The sequence below is a fragment of the Prionailurus bengalensis genome, chromosome A2, assembly GCF_016509475.1.
Source record: "Prionailurus bengalensis isolate Pbe53 chromosome A2, Fcat_Pben_1.1_paternal_pri, whole genome shotgun sequence".
NCBI lineage: Eukaryota > Metazoa > Chordata > Mammalia > Carnivora > Felidae > Prionailurus > Prionailurus bengalensis.
The window spans coordinates 144,054,999-144,074,632 of record NC_057348.1 but is presented as its reverse complement, the minus strand read 5'-3'; the positions used below and the strand labels follow the sequence as shown (position 1 = coordinate 144,074,632).

The 19,634-nt window shown below is 41.2% G+C and overlaps 1 protein-coding gene across 1 annotated transcript in view; it reads right to left on the bottom strand.

Moving 5' to 3' along the window:
* Positions 1–19,634, bottom strand: part of SND1 (staphylococcal nuclease and tudor domain containing 1) — a 421,931-nt gene that overhangs the window by 150,559 nt on the left and 251,738 nt on the right. The gene's annotated exons all lie outside the window — the stretch shown is intronic.

Here is a 19,634-nt window from a genome sequence, read left to right as displayed (position 1 = left end):
AAGATCAGACTATTCTGAAACTATGACATAGGCAAGATACCCATGTGATGTCGACAGAAGAAATATAGTTAATCAGAGGCTTCCAGAACATTCCGTGTGCTTTCCTCGATTCTGTTCCTATGCACTCAACGGATATACAAGTTAGGAAAGTGCTTTTAAATGAAAATGTCACTCTTCACAGGATGGAAAAAAGGGCTTTTCTCCCTTCAACATAAATTGAGGGGAGAAGACCAATACTAATGTTCCTTGGAGGTTAATTTAACCTTTAATTATCATTAAAAAAAAAAAAAAAAAGTGACTCCCAGGCTGTGGTACCAAAAGCCCCTTCCCAAGAAACTCAAAGTAGTTCGCCTTTAATCTTCAGTAGGTTATGTTGATTCAGAGCTCACTGTTTTTGAACGTGAAGAGTGCAGCCTTCTTTGGGTGCCTGTACAGCAAGCCTTATTCTACAAGCTTTTCAGGGGTGAGCTGGGATCTGGGCACACTGTTCCTGTTCCCAGCCTGGGAAATCTCTAACAGTAGGACATGTTCATGGGGACCTATATCACATCAAGTCAGCATGAATAATTATAGAAACAAGAAAAACACACAAAACTGCATAGCACTTTAAAACTTTTTTCACGCAGAAAACACAAAGTGCACGCACTCTACCGTCAAGAGTAGTTAAGAGTAACCAAATCACGGACATTTTGAACCTCAGAGCTATCAGCTACAGAACTCAGTTTTCATTCTCTCTCAAGCTAATTAGACAAATGATAGAGTAAGCAAGAATCAAAACATCACACTGCATGTGCTGGGGGAATAGTCCGCGGATGTCAGAATTTCCAAGGTTTTCAGCCCAGCCAGCAGAACTGGCAACTCCTGAGGACAGCAAGCTCTGCACACTTTCCTGACTCCTGCGACACAAGCAGTCTGCACTCGCCAAGCTCTTCCTTTCTACTCTGCTCCTAGCAACAGAGCTATTGTATCTAAATTAATGCACATTAGATAATGAAAATTTAACAAGCCATCAAGTATTTGAGAGCTTTCACAGCAGCCAAAGGGGGCTCCTCTCATTCAGAAGCAGTGAGGTAGGCTGCGATGAAAACAATATTTATAGTAATGAGATTCATCCTTCCCTTCAAACAGATTCTCAGAGAAAAGGAGAGACAGTCATCATTCTCGGTGTCTCTAATGGCACACTGGTAAAAGGTAAGGTAACAATGAGCTTTAGTGGGCTGGGAACTCCCCCAGTGAACACTTAAGCAACACATATTCTACTATACATATACAGCGGGACAATGCCTTTCGGGCAGTTGGCGGAAGTCCAGAACAGTCAAGCAAGACAAATGCTCCATGAGAAAGAAAGCACTACCTGATTAAAATCCTTTTGCCACACTAGTCTAAATCTGGGACATTATTCATGAGCTGAGCCAGTAAGTCAACAACAATTATCAAATTGATTATCGCAAATCACGAGGCAACTTAATGTCTCTGAAGAGAGGGCCTTTCCCCTCATAACTGCAGTCATCTATATTTTTCAGAAACAGACTTTTGCTCATTGTCTTATGGATGTATTTATCTGGAGGGAAAGAAAGGTGCTTATAGGAATAACAGCAACACACACACACACACACACACACACACACACACACACACACATAGATATTAATACAAAAAGCAAGTTGGAGCAGACTCTCACCCTATTTTGCTAGAGGATTACCTACTTTATCAGAGAGAGATAATTTCTCAGACTGGGAACCAAGGAGAAACAAAAGATACCTGACTATCAGCCAGGTAATAAAACAAAACACATGTTCCTGACTCCTCCTAAGTTTCAATCTACAATTTAAGTCCTAATCCAGAGACAACATATGGGAAGATGGCAAAGAGAATGTGACATGCCACTGATTATGACAAAGATTAGAAGTGAAAGCCAAAGACGACAACTGAAGGCATGAAAACAAATTTTAAAAGCCTACCACAACTGTCCGTATTTACTTCCAGAGGCCAAACTGCAAGACAAGACACGGAGCTCCCTTATCCTCTTGAGGCAAGCGTTCCAAAGGCTTGAAGATGATATGCCTATGAACCACCCGTTAAGGGGAAAGACGGAAATTTTATTCAAGTTCATAGATTTTTAAGAATAAAAAATTCTTATAAAGTCAATTAAACTGAATGTAAGCACTGGAGGATGTCAGCTCTTTCAAATCCCCATCCCAGGCAGACAATGGTGTCTGTCTTTCCTTGTCATCTTGACTGCTTCCTTGGCTTGGCATGTTCCTTTTCAATACAAAAATTCTTAAAAACCTGAAAATTTGTTTCAGTGGCTCAAATGAAAAGACTGGTAAGTCAGATTGACAAGTTCCCTCAGGTGATGTAGCCATAAACCATTCCCTGCTAATTTAGCTATGGGATTTATTTATTTTAGAAGTTCTGACTGTTATCACCATAAAATTGACTGAACGTGGCTAAACTCTGGCTTTCCAAAGAGCCCGTGCAAGTACGTACAGCCATGTGCTTTTCAGTCTTTCACACTCCTTTCTAAGGTTTCAACACTAGGTAAGTAAGAGAAACTAGATTATGAGGAACAGTAAAATAAAGAGCAGTTTAGGTCCCACTGAGGAGTTGAAGATGCCAGGTGGACCCTAAGGACAGTAAAGTGAGAAAGTTCAAATGACACCATTAACATGACATTTGATAGTCTCCAATAATCCTGAAGGAGGACCTAGTGAGATTTAGTGAAACCAAAGGTTTCTTTATAACATTGTACTCCAAAATGTATTTTTAAATTTAAAAATTATAGGCCTCAGATTTAAAGACATAACAACGTTCAGACTTCTGGCACAGAAGGCTCGTTTCGAGGTAAGAATATTCGGTATTAAAGACTTCTGTTTTGAAGTCTGGTTGCAGAGACTCTCATCCTCAGGTTTTCCATGTTGTGACTCACGTACACGAGGCCTGGGAATCTACTTGCCATAGTTACCTGGCCTGACACTGGCTCAAGGCTTTGAGAATCCAAGCAGATAAATTAGCTATAGTTTTCTGTACCAATATTCCCCTCCACTGGTGTAAATAATCAAGAAGCAACTGTACTTCTGAGCAGGTGAGTCTTTTTTTGTTGCACTGCTAGTTTCCACATTACCTGTGCTCCAAAACAAAACATACATAAGCATTTTCCTGTAATCCCAAAAAAGCTAATTTTCGGTTGCATTAGCTACATTTAACTTGTTATCGTGGATGGCATCTCTTTAAGGAATGTTTCTGCCTCCTCAATAAACCTTGAAATTGAGAAAGTAATGATGCAACAAATGTGCCTGGGGTGACTTCATTTCAAAGGATGTTGATATCTATACCTCCAACTTATAGGAATGGGGTTTGGAATGACCCCAAAGAAAGGCAGGATGACCCTGAGGGAGAGGGAAAGGTTATAAAGACACCATCATTATATACTCCTAGGCTGTCCTCACTTCCGGCCCGTTAGGCTAAACCTCTTCCAAATGCAGGCACATATGTCAATGCCTGTAAGAAACTCCCTTCAGCAGTTAGACTGCAACTGGTCTCTACAAAGTACCTGCGCTGTGTAAGCAAACACATTTAAGATCATTTAGTACAATGAATTATCAAGTTTGGGAGAGCGGGCAGGCTGGGGGCAGAAGAGGGCAGGGGCAAGGCAGGGGCAAGGCAGAGGCATGGCAGGCATAGGACAGCTCCACGGTACACTACTCAGACACCCGTGGCCTCTGCATCCTAGAAGAGCACAATTTACATAGATCAAAGTTCTGTGAATTCTGGAACAGGCTTGAGGCTGTCAGATTGTACTAGAAGTTTAGCAAAGTGAATTCTAGGATTTTTCCACTGAAAATATCCACAGAGTAGGCATTAACAGTAACAGTTACTGGCGAGAAGCAAACATCCCAACACACAAAACAGTGCAGGGAAATGGGAATCAGAGTAAACCTATTAGTTAACCATTAATCAGGATTATCGTGAGCAGGTCTCAAAAGGGAACTGCTAATTGGTTTTCATCATCGCAGTCGCTCTTAGATTAACATCACAGCAAAAAGAACTAAAAACAAACACGTGTAGAGCTTATTAGGGTACCGAGGGGGTGCTCCACTAGCGGTTGAGCAACTCAATTTGAAAGAAGCCCACCAACCTGACCGAAGCTGCCTGGCTTTCGCCCCCTCCAGCAAAGGAGGACCCTGCAGGCCCTGACCCGAGGCTAAAGGGCCCCAGAGCACAATGCTGTTTGGGTGCAACCAATCATAATACTGAAGTGGCAGAATCTGTGTATACAAAAGAACAGGTAACAGATACAGAGGGGAAAAAAGAACGGGGAGATCAGAATAGCTAAGGACAGGACCCAAACACACTCACGTTTTAAGGCATATTGTGACAACTCATCGCCATAGTTATAGAACTTTTCAGGGCTCCTCACACCAGGAGGATTTTTCCTGCAGCTGTGTGGAAGACAAAAAAGTAGTACATCCCCTACTAGAAGGGCAAGAAAGTCACCCATCACTCCACACTCTTCCTCTTTCTCACAACCTGGGCTCTATGGCCCCAGTTGACGTTTCAATTCACAGAATGAGGCTATGGTAAGCAGCTGTGCGTACAGAGCGATAATCTCTAGATAAAAATGGGGCCCCGGGGGAGATACTTGGGAGTGCCATCCAGCTCCAACATTACAACAAAGCACTTAAAAATTTGCAACCAACCTTCCCTGGTTGGTTATTGATGTTTCTTGGTGAGGTGTGTATGAGGGAACCGGGGGCAGAAACATCAGTGAGGTGCAAGTTTAACAGGAATGAAGTGAACATAGCAGAGAACCTAGAGAAAAACACTTTGGCTACAACACAAAATTATAAGGAAACAAGAAAAAAAAAAGGCGCTAGAGCCAGGCCATCAATAATCTTTCATTAAGTGCTGTCTGTAGTTTATAGTTTCTCACACTATTTACCTCCTTGGCACTAAACCTCACTCAGGCCTCCAACATGGCAGAGCGCAGGAGAAACAATGTCTTGTGCTCTGGGCTCCACTCCTGGGAGCATGAAGCAAGAGGACAACTGCAGGAGCACTGAGCTGGAAGACAGCTTTGAGCTCAGGAGGCTGGCGCTCCAATGGGTGGCACCCTCAACAGAGAACACAACCTTCCGTTTTCCTCCCTGACTTTACTCCTCTACCAATTATCACGTTAGGACGACCCGGCTAAGCAAAGCTTCCAAACTTGCAAACCAAGGACAGATCAAAGGGCAGAAGGAACTTCTCAAACTGTACAAAAGCCGCAGAGCATGTCAGCGCAAGTGTGGCTTCATGTCCCAAATATGGAGGAAAAGATATTTCTCTGCAATCAGACTTGAAACTTTAAGGATGTGCCTGTCACCCTCAGGAACCCTGCAAAGGACAGGTGTCCATAAATATTTCTATTTGCTTGGTCTTGTCTACCACCTATTTTTTTTCCCAAAAGGTCCAATACTGATAAAAGAAAGCAGCTCTTGGTGATGTGCTTGGTGATGAGAAGACACTGCCTGTGCTTAGAAGAAAAATGGGCAAAGCAGCATTCTGATGGACAATCATGGCAGCCTAACTAAGAAAAAAGTCGAGTCGCATTACAGAAATAGATTAGGGAGCCCCAGAATATTGTCTGGACTTCATCCGTAATCACCTCAAACTGGAAATAGCTTTTAAGCTCCCTCAACAGGGGATGGAGAAACCAGCTGCAGCCCACTCACACAACGGAATGCTACTCTGCAGTAACAAGGATGTAGGCAACAACATGGACGGATCTCAAACGCATGATTCCCTTTATGGGACACGTCACGAAGTTAAGCTGTAAGGACAGAAAGTAGATCAGTGGCCACCAGGGACTAGGGGAAGGGCTACAGGTTGACTCCCAGGGGCCAGAAGATTTTTCTGGGATGATGCAATAGTTCCATTGTCTTGACTATGGTGATGATTACATGTATTCATTGGTTCTCAAAATGTACATGTTTATCAAAACTCATAGAATTAGATACTACAAATGATACCTTTTAGGTATATAAATTATACCCAAATTTTAAAAATGAAAAAATTGGCCTAGACTATGAAATATTTTAATTTTTAACTTAAGAAAACTTTTTTCCCTAGTCAACGAATTTGTAAGTAGCTCAGGGTAACCAGTTCAAAATGAAACACTTGTTATGCTTCAGATAAACTACTTTATCTAACTATTCAATGAATTAAAGTATTTTTAAAAATTCAAGCAGAAAACAGTTTAGATGAGATAAATCATGGGGTTACAGGAAGGAAGAAAAAGTCTTATCGGTCTCCCAAAAGCAGCATAAGAAAGTATTAATTCTTGGGTAATGGCTAAAGGAAAGCCTGAGGTCACCCTCAATTGGCTATACAGAGGAAATGTTTTGTTCAAATAAAGTACTACTAAGTACATATCTCCATTGACATTTTTTTTCCTACCTTGAAATAAAATCATGTGATATGGCTTACTGTGAATAAAATAATATCCAATTCTCTATCAAATGAGAATTCTATACTGGCTCAGAGATTATTCTTTTATTGAATGACTTTCAATTTCCCAAATTTAACCAGCTAAAATTATACTGTGATAACCATTCAATTTAACCTTTAGAAATGAAGTCATTGCCTTTTAGTGGAAAAATCTGCATTTTTATCATCAATAGAAAATACAACGCCCTTGGCTTATTCTACAGGACTTTTTTCTTTTATGGACTGTAAGTTTAGCATAGAAAGAGCAGATGGTGGGAGAAGTAACTATTTACCTAAATAGAATAAACTATCAACAACCCAAGGTTGCTTTTATCTGACCTTCAATCCACTTTCTCTAACTTGGATGAGGTGTGGAGCCCATGGAGGCGGCATGCCAAGGAACGTCCTTCCTCAAGTCTGCCGGTCCACAGAACTATCTCAAACTTATGATTTGGAATTTGTGAGGTCCAGAAAAGTTTATAAAATAAACCCCACCTTCTTTCCCCCATCCCGAACAACCCCTTTTCCCACTTCTCCATATTCTAACTTCCCAACAAATTATTACGATTTTTCTTAAATCGATATTCAGTGTTCATTAAGACTTTGTTACATTACAGCCCCCCCCCCCCCCCCCCCCGCCCAGAATGCTCCCCTCCTTCCTCCTGCTGACTTCTGCAAGGTGGCCTGTGGGGCCTGCGGCACAATGGATATCCTGGGTCTTCTCTTCACCAAGACCCTGGAAATTCCCTTCACATCCTATCCTGGGTTGTATTTTCTAGATCCACAACTTCCTCTTTCTCGGTTTACTTCCTTTCTATTAAAATAATAATAATAATAAAAATTGTATTTCATAAAAATGTCTTCACTCTCTGAGGTCAGGTAAGTAAATATAGTATTGCTTTTGAAACACTATTCTCTTCATAAGTACTCTGAGTCAACAGATAAATTCCTTTCATTATCCATCAGCATAGTAATAAGGTATCTAGAGGAGCTTAACACACTGGAAGACTTATTTCCAATTATTTTCAGGTTAAATATTTCTCAAAAAACCATGTTATTTATCCAAATTGTAGACATCTAATTTGTAATAAATAAAGTATTAAATTGATTTAAAAATATAAAGGTGCCATTTCTATTTTAAACTGGTAAAAATAAGCACAACCAATGATAACAGAAAAAGACCATTTACGTTAAAAAAACACTGTGCTGTTACTTTTCTAAGAATGAAGTGATGACTCTTTTTATAGGAAAACCACAGTAGACATCCTGAACATTTTTGGAAAAAGGACATGCAACTGATCTAAAAACACAGCTTACACATGGTTAGTGACAATGAGAATCTAGAACAAAGCACACCAACCAGTCTACTGTTCTGGATGTCAATTATAAGACCACGACTAAAAACAAAACTAACAGGGGCATCTGGGTGGCTCAATCGGTTAAGTGTCTGACTTTGGCTCAGCTCATGATCTTATAGTCTGTGAGTTGGAGCCCTGCATTGGGCTCTTTGCTGACAGCCTGGAGCCTGCTTCAGATTCTGTGTCTCCTTCTCCCTCCGCCCCTCCCTCGCTCACACGTGGTCTCTCTCTGTCACAAAGAATAAACATTGAAAGAAAATGACTAACAGGTTTGAAATGTATTTTTCTTTAAAAGTTTCAGATCAATTTTTGTCACTTCCAAAGTCTCTATAGGCAAGAGGTAAGAATTTATTACAGAAGCAGAAAATGGCTTGAGAGATAATTAAAATACTATGTGCAGAGTAAAGAATTTAAAAGACAGTCTAATGAAGCACAGGTTTCATTTCATGGGCAAATCAAGAACTCAGGGGTAAGGAAATTAATGGCATGCTAAACTCTACCCCACCTGAGATAAGAACTTCAGAAAAAAATAGGGGAAAGAAAAAAATCAGCAACCTGTGACATAAAATTTAAAATCAAAAGAAATATTATAAAAAATTAGAGGACTAAAATTGAACATTTCTGCCTGGAGACATACCAATTTAGATCCAGTGAATCTTAAAGTTTTTTTTATTAGGTCTAATTTGTTTTCTTGAAACCCACATTTTAAAAGAGTTAACAAAAATAGATAATTTTTAAATGTGGAAGAGAAAGTTCTAGTTTTTTGTTTTTTTTTTTTCAACGTTTATTTATTTTTGGGACAGAGAGAGACAGAGCATGAACGGGGGAGGGGCAGAGAGAGAGGGAGACACAGAATCGGAAACAGGCTCCAGGCTCTGAGCCATCAGCCCAGAGCCCGACGCGGGGCTCGAACTCCCGGACCGCGAGATCGTGACCTGGCTGAAGTCGGACGCTTAACCGACTGTGCCACCCAGGCGCCCCGGAAGTTCTAGTTTTTGAGACACAGAGAGAAATGGCAACTAATTTGTTTATTAGTTGTTTGTAAAAGTTTATTATTTTTTGAAATGTTTGTTTATTCTGAGTGAGAGAGGCAGAGAAAGGGAGAGAGAGAATCCCAAGGAGGCTCAGCGCTCTGTGCAGAGCCTGAAGCGGGCCTTGATCTCAAAAACCGTGACATCATCACCTGAGCCGAAATCAAGAGTTAGACACTCAACTGACTGTGCATTCAGGTGCCCTAGTAAACATTTATTAATAATTAAGACAGGTGATCAGTGTTTTGAAGAAGAATGTATCAAACCAAAAACCTATCATTTTACTCAAAAAAGATTTACAGATGCTGATGTTTAAAAAAAACTATACGCTCTCCTTTTGCTTAAGTTTCTAATTGATGGGATTGTTCTAAGAAAATAATTACAGACTATAAATTAGCTAAAGGAATCAAATGTTTATGAAAGGAAAAAACAATCCAAATAAACTAAATATCCAAGAATCTTAAGCTGATTAAATAAATTATAGTGTATCAAGAAGACATAACACCAGGTAGACACTATAAGCATGGTTCAAGGGGCACCTGGGTGGCTCAGTCAGTCAAATGTCCTACTTTGGCTAAGGTCATGATCTGCAGTTCATGAGCTCGAGTCCCACTCTGGGCTCACTTCTGTCAGTGTAGAGCCTGCTTCAGATCCTCCACCCTCCTCTCTCTGACCCTCCCCTGCTAGCACTCTCCCCAAAATAAATAAATAAATTAATTAAAAATATGTTCAAAAGACATTCATTTGGAAAAATATAATTTACTGGAAAAAGTAATTAAGCACCTACTATGTGCCAGGCACTGTTCAAGGCACTAAAGTTTCTCTCCTAAAAATAGCTTACATCATTTAAAAAAGGGGCAAAGTGGGCAGAAAAAAAATATTTTAGGGGCCCCTGGGTGGCTCAGTTGGTTAAGCATAGAACTTCAGCTCAGGTCATGATCTCATGGTTGGTGAGTTCAAGCCCTGCTTAGGACTCTGTGCAGACAACTGAGAGCCTGGGGTCTGCTTCGGATTCGGTGTCTCCCCCTCTCTCTCTGACCTTCCCCTGCTTGCACACACATTCTCTCTCAAAAGTAAATACACATTTTAAAAAATTAAAAAAAAAAACTACGAATAAAACAAAGAAATTTTAACATAAGCCCACATTTTGGTAAATAGATGTATTTTTATTGAAATTTTTCAATTTTTAGAGTAGTGGTACAGATCATTTTCTTCTTTTGGCTTATTTATATTTGCTGCATTTAATTTTTTTTTTAACGTTTATTTATTATTGAGAGACAGAGAGAGACAGAGCGTGAGCAGGGGAGCGGCAGAGAGACAGGGAGACACAGACTCTGAAGCAGGTTCCAGGCTCTGAGCGGTCAGCACAGAGCCCGACACAGGGTTCGAACTCACAAACTGCAAGATCATGACCTGAGCCGAAGTCAGACACTTAACCGACTGAGCCACCCAGGCACCCCAATATATTTGCTGCATTTAAAGCCAAAAATTTTGACACATAAAATTTTTTTGTGGTATAAAATGTGGTATAAAAATGTGTAAGTTTTTGTGGTATAAAAATGTGTAAGTTTTTGTTTTCAAAAGAAAATAAATTAACATTCAGTGCTGATTGTGAGTTTATCTGGGCAGAGCTGAATCAGATCAGATAACTGTCTCTCCAGTTTTTGAGCCAAATTCAACATTTTTCTCAAGTGATAAAAGGCTTAAGTCATAATGAAACTACTCTTTTAGAAAAGGGTAGTTAGAAACATAGTGTTTTGGGGCACCTGGGTTGCTTAATCGGTTAAGCATCCAACTTCGGCTCAGGCCATGATCTTGCGGTTCGTGAGTTCAAGCCCTGCATCAGGCTGTGTGCTGAAAGCTCGGATTCTGGAGCCTACTTCGGATTCTGTGTCTTCCTCTCTCTCTGCCTCTCCCCCACTCATACTCTGTCTCTCTTACAAAGAAATAAACATTAAGGAAAAAAAAATTAAAAAAAAAAAAGAAATGTAGTGTTTTGAGTGTACTGAAGAATTCTAATACTTCCCAAAGAAAATTACAGATTTAACCCTGCCTAACCTAGTGACTATGCAATCCTGGTATGACGTAATCACATGTGGATGTTGTATCGGGATTCTAGAAGTAAGACTCTGAGGATCTAACCTACCAATGGAAATGATGTACCCCAGAACGCATGGGTGATGGCAGAGAATTCAAAGAGTTTTGATCAAGATACCCGAAGAAATTTGGAGGACCTCACATCACTGTCCTGTCTTTCTCTATGAGAGCATATGTAATTATGAATGCTTTGCGTTTCTCACTGATTGAAAGCTACACAGACACCATCATTATACACATTTATCTATTTACTATTCCTAGGAAACTCCTAAAAGTGAAAGCATAGAGCTGTAAGACCTTGTTCCTGGGGATAGTCCAGTTAAGAGGACATCAGCTCTTATTCCCTATGCCCATTCATTTCACGGAAACTGCTCTAAAATCACCAGTAACTGGTGTTATTAAATCCACTGGACAGTTCTCAACCTTCATCTTTCTCGACCTTGAAGCAGCACAATCAAGTCTTGTGTTGTAAGGCTCTCTCCTCTCAGTTTCTAGGAGTTAAAAGTTTCCTCTGACAGCTCAGGAACCACCTTTTCAAGTTTCTCTGGCAGGTAATGCCCCCCGCCTCCCCCCACCATGTATGATCTTTAAATTTTGGAAACAAGGGGCTTGGCCTAGGGACTCTTCTCTTAATATTCTCTGGGAATTGTGTGTGTGTGTGTGTGTGTGTGTATCCCCAACAGTTTTAAGTTCATGCATGAAGCGCAGGCCAATTTTCGGGGATCTGGACCATGTGAATGGCTCATGGGTACCGCAACTTTAACATGTCCAGAAATTCTTAATTTCCCCCCAAATCTGCACCATCAGTGTTTACCACATGGGAAAGCAGCACCACCAATCACCAGTTATTTGTACTCAGAGCATTTAGGGTGCTCACACATGACACCCAGTTTCACTGCCCTGATGCAAGCAATGGTCAAGTTCTACCAGTTCTACCGCCAAACTGGATCTCAAATTTTCTCTCTCCTCAACCACTGACTTGTGACACCCAGTTGTTTACCCCCGGTAACCAGCATCCTAACACCGCTCTTGGTTCAAGTCTATCTCCACAGAGCAGCTAAGGTGAGGGCAGTGGGGTGGGGGAGGGGAAGATATATAATTATAAAATGCTGACCTAATTACTCCACTCCATTGTCAATGATTTCTCGTGATTCTTCAGAGAAATTTCAAAATTTTTCCTCAAGGATCATAAACTGTAAATGTTTCAATCATTTATCACCTTAATCCTCACATTTCAGCAATAATGGCCTTGCCTTTTGAACCCAAGCAACTTCCTAGCTCAGGACCTTCCTATACATAGTTTCTTCATTCTTTAGCTCTGAACAAGATCTTTGAAAAACTCCTTCTTTAGGCCTCATTCATTTTTAGAGTTTATTTATTAATTTTGAGGGGGGGGGAGGGAGAGAGAGAGAGAGAGAGAGAGAGAGAGAGAGAGATGGAGAGAGAATCCCAAGCAGGCTCCACGCTCGGGGTGCAGAGTCCAATGTGGGGCTCGATACCATGAGATCATGACCTGAGCCAAACCAAGAGTCAGATGCTCAACTGACTGAGCCACCCAGACACCCCATTTTTAAATCACTTAAAAGGTCTCATTTTTAAATCACTTAAAAGATTTTTTCTGATCACACTGAATAAGCTATGGCCCTGAGCACACATACTCACTACTAGCACAACTGTAATTATAGAAAGAATCATGTACATCTTATAAGGACTGTAACTGTCTTGTTCAATGTTATGTCCTCAACACCCAGCATTGTGTCTGACACATAAGAAGCACTCAATATAATACTTATTGTTTGATCACTCATTCACTGACTCAACATGACAAATGCACTTAAAAAACAGGCCAGATGGCATATGTTAAATGTCTCAAAAGATAAAGAGGCGGTAAAAGAACTCAGAAGAGGGAGGGCTATGATCTGGGACTTGAACTGGATAAGGGTTTAGAATACAACTGATGATGATGACGGTAGTTATCTTCTAAAGAGGACTTGCTATAGGCTCAACAGCATGCTCAAGAATTTAATAATAATCACCACCACCATGTGAACCACTGCCCTCTGCTGAGCTCTCATTGCGTCAACTGCTGTCAGTACTCTGCACGGGTTAACACATTCAATCACACGGTGACCTACTGAGGTAAGGGTATTATTCACTTTACAGTGGAAAAACCACAGCATGGAGGGGTTAAATAACTTCCTCAAGGTGGCAAAGTAATAAGAACGGAGCCAGGATTTGAGCTTGGGCGATCAGATATTGGACCCATGCTACTGCTCGTGACTCCATAGCGTCACTATATTCTAATAAGTCCGTACTCTTGCTACTAGCCTGTCTAGGTACTAACCACCACAGTTAACCTTATACCCAGTAGCCAGGGTCACATATTTTTCCCAAAACAGTATCATACTGCCTTAGGTCACTGCTTGGCAAATCAAATCTAAACTAGGCTCTGTGAAGAGATGCAAAAAAGATCTCCCTTCTTAGGAGTTTAGAAACGAGTGAGGAAAACCACTGCACGCGTCAGGTTGAGAATAGTTAACAATCGATACACCAACAAACACAATATCATGGTAATGAGTGATTATGGAAATGCTAAAGAAAGGCATGATCAGAAGGCAGTGAGGATAAAAAGGGGAAACTGCCTGGGAGAAAAGAGATACCGTGGGAGAGGAGAAAGGCACGGTCAGGAGAAGAGAAGAGACAGCACTCCCAGAAGAAGAAATGCTGTTCAAGAAATGCCATTTAATAACAAAGTCAGTCGGAATGGAGAAACTGAAACAGGGATAGACTGCATATGACGTAAAAGAAAATAAACGGTCTCTACAGTGGGTAAAGTATCTGGACATGCTGCAGTAACGTATTATCAACAGAACGACAAATTCAGAACCTTGGTAATAGCTTATATTCTCAGACACCTCCCAGAGCTGATACCGTATTAGGAATTTTTATCATTTCTTCCTGAAAACACCATTTCCTAAAGAACTGAGGCACAAAATTACTAGGTAATTTCAAGCTGACCCTGAGCCCTGATTCAAGGATATTTATCCGGACGTCAACACTGCAAAGAGTGTCCAAAATTCTGTACAACATATTCTCTAGGGAATATGTTAGAAGCGTGCTAAATAAAGCCTTAAAATACGAGTAAGCACAATGTCTATGTTAGTAAAAATGACTTACTTTGAGATGTTTATATAAGCAACAGCCACAGGGCAAAATGAGTTCAATCTAGGGCTAAGTAGTGTTATGATGGTGAAGTGGAGAGTGAAGCCAGGGCTGGGCAGAAACATTTCAGGATCTATCACATCACTCAGCAGCCATGGGGACAGAGGAGACAACCCAACCATACACCTGAACCTGGGAAGCAAAAATTTTATCAACTGCCTTCAAAATACGCGAACATTCATTTAGCTGAGCCTGTAATGGGCTCATTTAACCACTTTGGATCCATGAAATAGAATCAAAGAACAAGATCCACATGCACCCAGAGAATGGGAAAACTCGAGAGCATGAACCAGTGAGAGCCAAATCTAGGCTCCAGGCCACTCCCTTTGGAAAGAGAAGTCATTTTGTTTGGAAAAAAGTGCTCCTGAACTTCCTCAATTCCCTTTCTCCTTCTGTTGAACAAAGGAAGAAAGTAAAAAGTCATTATTATAGCTCAGGACACTTGATTGAAGGCTAGGACCCTGTTTCTAAGAGGCTCAGTTGCATGCATTCCTATGTGTTAAGTCATAAGTTAAATAAGGAATCAGACGGGAACTAGAAAAATCTGTGGCAGAAAACTTCCTGAAAGCAGAATTCAGTGCAGTGACATATCAAGTGTGATTATTTTGGAAAGAAGAAACTTTACTCTCAGAAGCAACAAATAAAGAATGACTGTCTTTGACAGTGTTCCACCTCTGGGCAAGTCACTTGATCAAACATTTCTTCAGAGGTGTTGAATTGCACAGCTGGGACACACTCAGCAAATGTCAAACTGTGCCCTGTCTTCAATGTCCAATCTCTACACCTCAATTGGCTATGGTGCCTGAAGTTTCTATAAGAAAAGCCTACTGGTGAACAAAATGGTAGGCCAAGTAAGGTACAGGCATGGAACCAGGCATTCTGTAGATGAAAGAGACATTCACTTTAGAACTTTTTTAAACAAATTACTTTCACAACCAAAGGACACTTCACATTTCTAGGTATACAGCAGGTAATAAAACAAAGACTTTTCAAAGCACATAATTGATCTCTTAATGCCCAATTTATAAATTGTTTTTTTTTATTTCCCTCGTTTCTACAACTGCTTCCCCTCTTGAAAGAATAATTTTCAAAAAGGGAAAATCATGACTTTAATAAAAATATACAATGAAAACATCAAGTATTTTATTTTTACCCACTAATTAATGAGGGAACCAATAAGACATTACAACTTACTCAAAAGAGAATCTGAGGACTGGATAAACATACGCAACTAGGATGTCGAGATTAATTTTCTAAAGACTCAAAACTGTAGAGTGAAAGACCGCAGGGTGAAAATGTAACATTTGAAACCATTTCTCTTACAGGGTAGAAATCAATTGTGTCATATGTACAGGACCACATCTGTACAAGAATGAAATCATTTGCATTACATCAGGCCTTCACAAGTTACATTCTCTCTCCGCAGAGGTACAAAACAGCCCAGCTACAAAGGAGCAGACCTGACAGAATCAGATAACCCCAAAGGAATTACCAGGCAGAACTCAGCATTCCAGTGAAAGAATACTGAGTAATCGTTGTGCCTGTCCCAAAGTCTTTAACAATCTCTCCTGACACTCTCAACTAAAGGAGGTGAGATACTACGTCCTAAATTTAGTGCCCTATGGTGCAAAACAAACAAACAAAAAACGAAAAAACTTATCGCCACTAACAAAACCATGGATGCACACATAAAAGGAACAGAACTCAGTGAGAGGTGGATTAAATTGGTCCAAGGAGGTGCCTTAAACATAACATCACAAACTGCTAAATGCTGAAATACAGTCTTGAAACAATTCCAGCATTTCTTTCCAGGTTTTTATTGAGAAACTTGTTCAATTTGAGAAAGGCTTCTCTCCGATGCCCACTGCTTTCGAATTTCATTAGAAGGAGAAGGGGACACCCCTGCAGTTCTGGGGAGTTTGAATAGACAGCTTCAAAAAACCTGAAATGGCCACACAGGACTATGGCTGAAAGGGACAATGGACAAAAGACAATGAAGCGATGCCCTCAACTGTTAGGGAGAGCAGCTAGCTGAAGCCAACTACCCTGACACAATCAAGGTCACCTTAACAACATCCATCTCTGGAGGGGAGGAGAGGAAAAAGGTGAAGAGAAAAGAAAAGACCCTTCGCTTCCTTAGTAGCTGAGACACTTCTAGAGTAGCTGCCACTCTGGCATCACAGGTACCTTGTGCTGTGGAGGCTGCGGTACAGGTTTCTGTGCTGCGAGAATCCAAGTCAGTGAGCAGCATACTGCAGTCCACTTGAAGTTCAAGAACCTTGAATGGGAATAGGGGAAGAAGGGGACAGAGGAGTGGTGCCTTCCCCTAAACTGGCAACAACTCGAGCTTCCAAATATACAGGAGAGATGCGAGAAAACAATTGTGGGAACCCACCGCCAGGACTAATCATGGCTTCTCCACAAGGGGCCATCATATTTACGGAGCGTATCATGCTTGCTCTAGAGAACAAGTTCAGCAGACAGGGAGGGCATCTATGGGATTTCCCCAGGGTGGCAAATGCAGAGCCCAGCTGTGGGGCCATGGCTACCGTGTGAATAGAGCTCTAGTGCTAAGCAACCCTCCAGGTCACAGAAGCCCACGGGGCAGAACCATAGGCCTTGGCCTTGTGTGGTCGGTATAAAAGGGACATCAGAACGAAATTTGAGGCTAAGGGAGAGTAAAAGCGGGAAGGGCTATTAAAACAAAAAACAAACAAGAAATGAGCAATGGTGCCATTAAGGTACAGTGATGAGACAGAACAGAAAGAAAGGTAGCTGTAAAAGACTGGAATAATACAAGAATACCATCTAAACAATGTGGGCCAGTAAGACATGAAAGGGAAACTAATTTAACACAGACCTAACTAACAAAGTCTCTGGGTGATGGGAACGGCTTTCACCTTCTTAGTGGACAAACCAGTTTTAACTTCTCTTTAGCCAAAAAGAATATTATTACTTACCTCTTCCACTGATGCCCAACTCCATGGGTAGTTAGGGAAAGATTACTTCTTTAAAGAGACCCTAGTGGTTTACAAAAGGAGGATAGCTTAAATACCCCAAGGGAAAGAGGACAGTGCTATTCAAGTACAAAAAGGCACTGAAAAACTAGGAGCTGATGGGAAAGGTCAGGAGGAGATGCTGGAAAAAAATCCGATTTATTTATTTTAAAGGAACACTTTGATCCTTTATATTTGCAAGTTAGAATCTCATTGGTCAATTCCCCAAGTGTTCATTTCACGATATACTACAGCAAGAGGGACCCCAAAATTTCACACTCTACCTCCTACCCCCAGAGCTAGTCTTTGGATCATTCCAGGCCCCTGCTTTAAGGAAATTCTTATCATTAATACTATGCACGTCCAACGAAATCATCATGGAGAGAGGAGGTTATAAGAAAGTGCGTGTGTAACATGAGCAAGGAACCAAAGTCCAAGTGAACACAGCAGCAGCTAACAGAAAAAAAAGACACAGGGGTTTACTGAAGGCAAGGAAGGAGAGCAAACAACAGCCATATGAACAGAGGACTTGCCATGACCCTGTATCATGAAGAGGCAGAGACATTCAGAGAAGGAAAACTCTATCCCAGGGACCTGCAGAAGTACAACTGGAGAGGACAGGAGGCTGGCCCAGGCTCTGTCATCTTGCACTGCTGTCAACAGAGTTCCAGACTCCTCACACACCAGAGAGGAAAAGAACAGACACGGCAGGAAATGGAGGAAGAGGAAACAGACAGTGTGACTCACTGAGTACTGGTCCCGCACAAACGGAAAAGGAGATGGGGGGGGGGGTGCGCAGGAAGAAGTAGTGTGCTGGCTGCAACCTGAGGAGTGGGGAGCTCCTCAGAACTGTAATTGATTTGTCTGATTTACCAGAACAACAGTAAGCCACGCACCAGCCCCATTTTATTGCCTGTTTTACATTCTGTATCTGCAGGAGATCGTATTTATTACAGAGCAGGCTACAGCAAAAACAGTAACAAACCTAAGATAAGAAACAGCCTTATATTCCACTGACACGCACATCCCAACTTTTGTCTGCCGGTGAGGGAGGGAGGGGAGATGGGATCAAGGAAAAACAAACCCCTCGAAGAATAAAAACGCGAACCTACGAAGTGAAATAACCACCACGTAACCATCCTCCAAATCAAATCAGATCTAGTGCCAAGTCTGTCAAATTCTTAGTTGGTTTCAAATTCATAGGAACATCCTGGCCTCGAGGGAAACCAGAGGATTACAGAAAGGACAACAATAACTTAAAATACCACACTTCCTTCATCTTGAAAAATGAGAAATAAAGGAAACTAGTAATTTCTTCAGGATCCAAATTACCAGACTGGCCATATTTTTTACCTTAGTGGTTACCCTGAAACCAGATGCAAATGATGCAGAAAAGCCAAGTTTAACGAACCCCTGTCCAAAAGGTGGGGTTCACTCAGTTGGTGGTATCCACAGATGCGTGTACCTTGTGGAAAATACAGCACTCCACTGACATTAATGGCAAGAATCCCCTGTATTAACAAGAAAATAACAGAGAAAAGAACCACCCAAAAGTTGGGAGCTAACAACATTTTACAAAAATCAAAAAAACCATAACAAGGTCACAATATGGGAAGTGGTACAAGAGGCTCTAATGGTGGAGCACAACACAAAGTTGAAAAACATGTCACGTAGCCACTAGGCAGGCATCCAGTCCAGCCCCAGGAAGGAGCAGATACGAAAAGTCCTCCTGGCTTCATTGCCCAGAGGCCAGTGTCTCTCTGCCCAAAGCAGACACTCTTCTTCCCACTCCTGTGCTGGGATTATTCCCTTCCCACCACAGGAAGTCAGCCAAGCGGCCTTACACGTGCTGAGTCTTCATACAAGGCCTGTTAAGATACTCTCTGGACTTTTACATGATGAAACCATCTCTGAAAATGTAAGAGAAGAGGTATGGACAATGGGAGAAACTCAATGCTAAAAGCTGGAGACCATGAAGCCTAGAACAAATTTAATCATGACGTGACATCTTCTGTATAGCACATTTCTTGGGTGTGTTTAGGAGACAAAATGTGATGAGCTTATATATGTCTTTTGTTTTCATTCCAAGGATGTGTACTGGGATGAGAAGAGGCATTATGCATACATATCGGATCATACTAAGCTATTTTGGCAGTATATTGCATGTCTGATCACCTCAACAAACACTTCCATTTATCATGACCTGCAACTAAGAGGGGGAGCAATGAAAGGTAAAGAGACCCAGTTAAAAAGAAAAAAGAAAAAAAAAAAGATTCAGAAACTCTTACAAAACCATTATACACGCGTGTATTTCATTGCCCTTATTGGGGGTGTTTTGTCTTGATCCACCTGTAAGCTATCTGCCTGTCTGACCCTATGCACTCACCTGTCGGTTCGACAGTAACGTGGCCAACATGCTTCAGGAAGCTGAAAAGCCATTCATCTCACTTAAAGGGCACAAG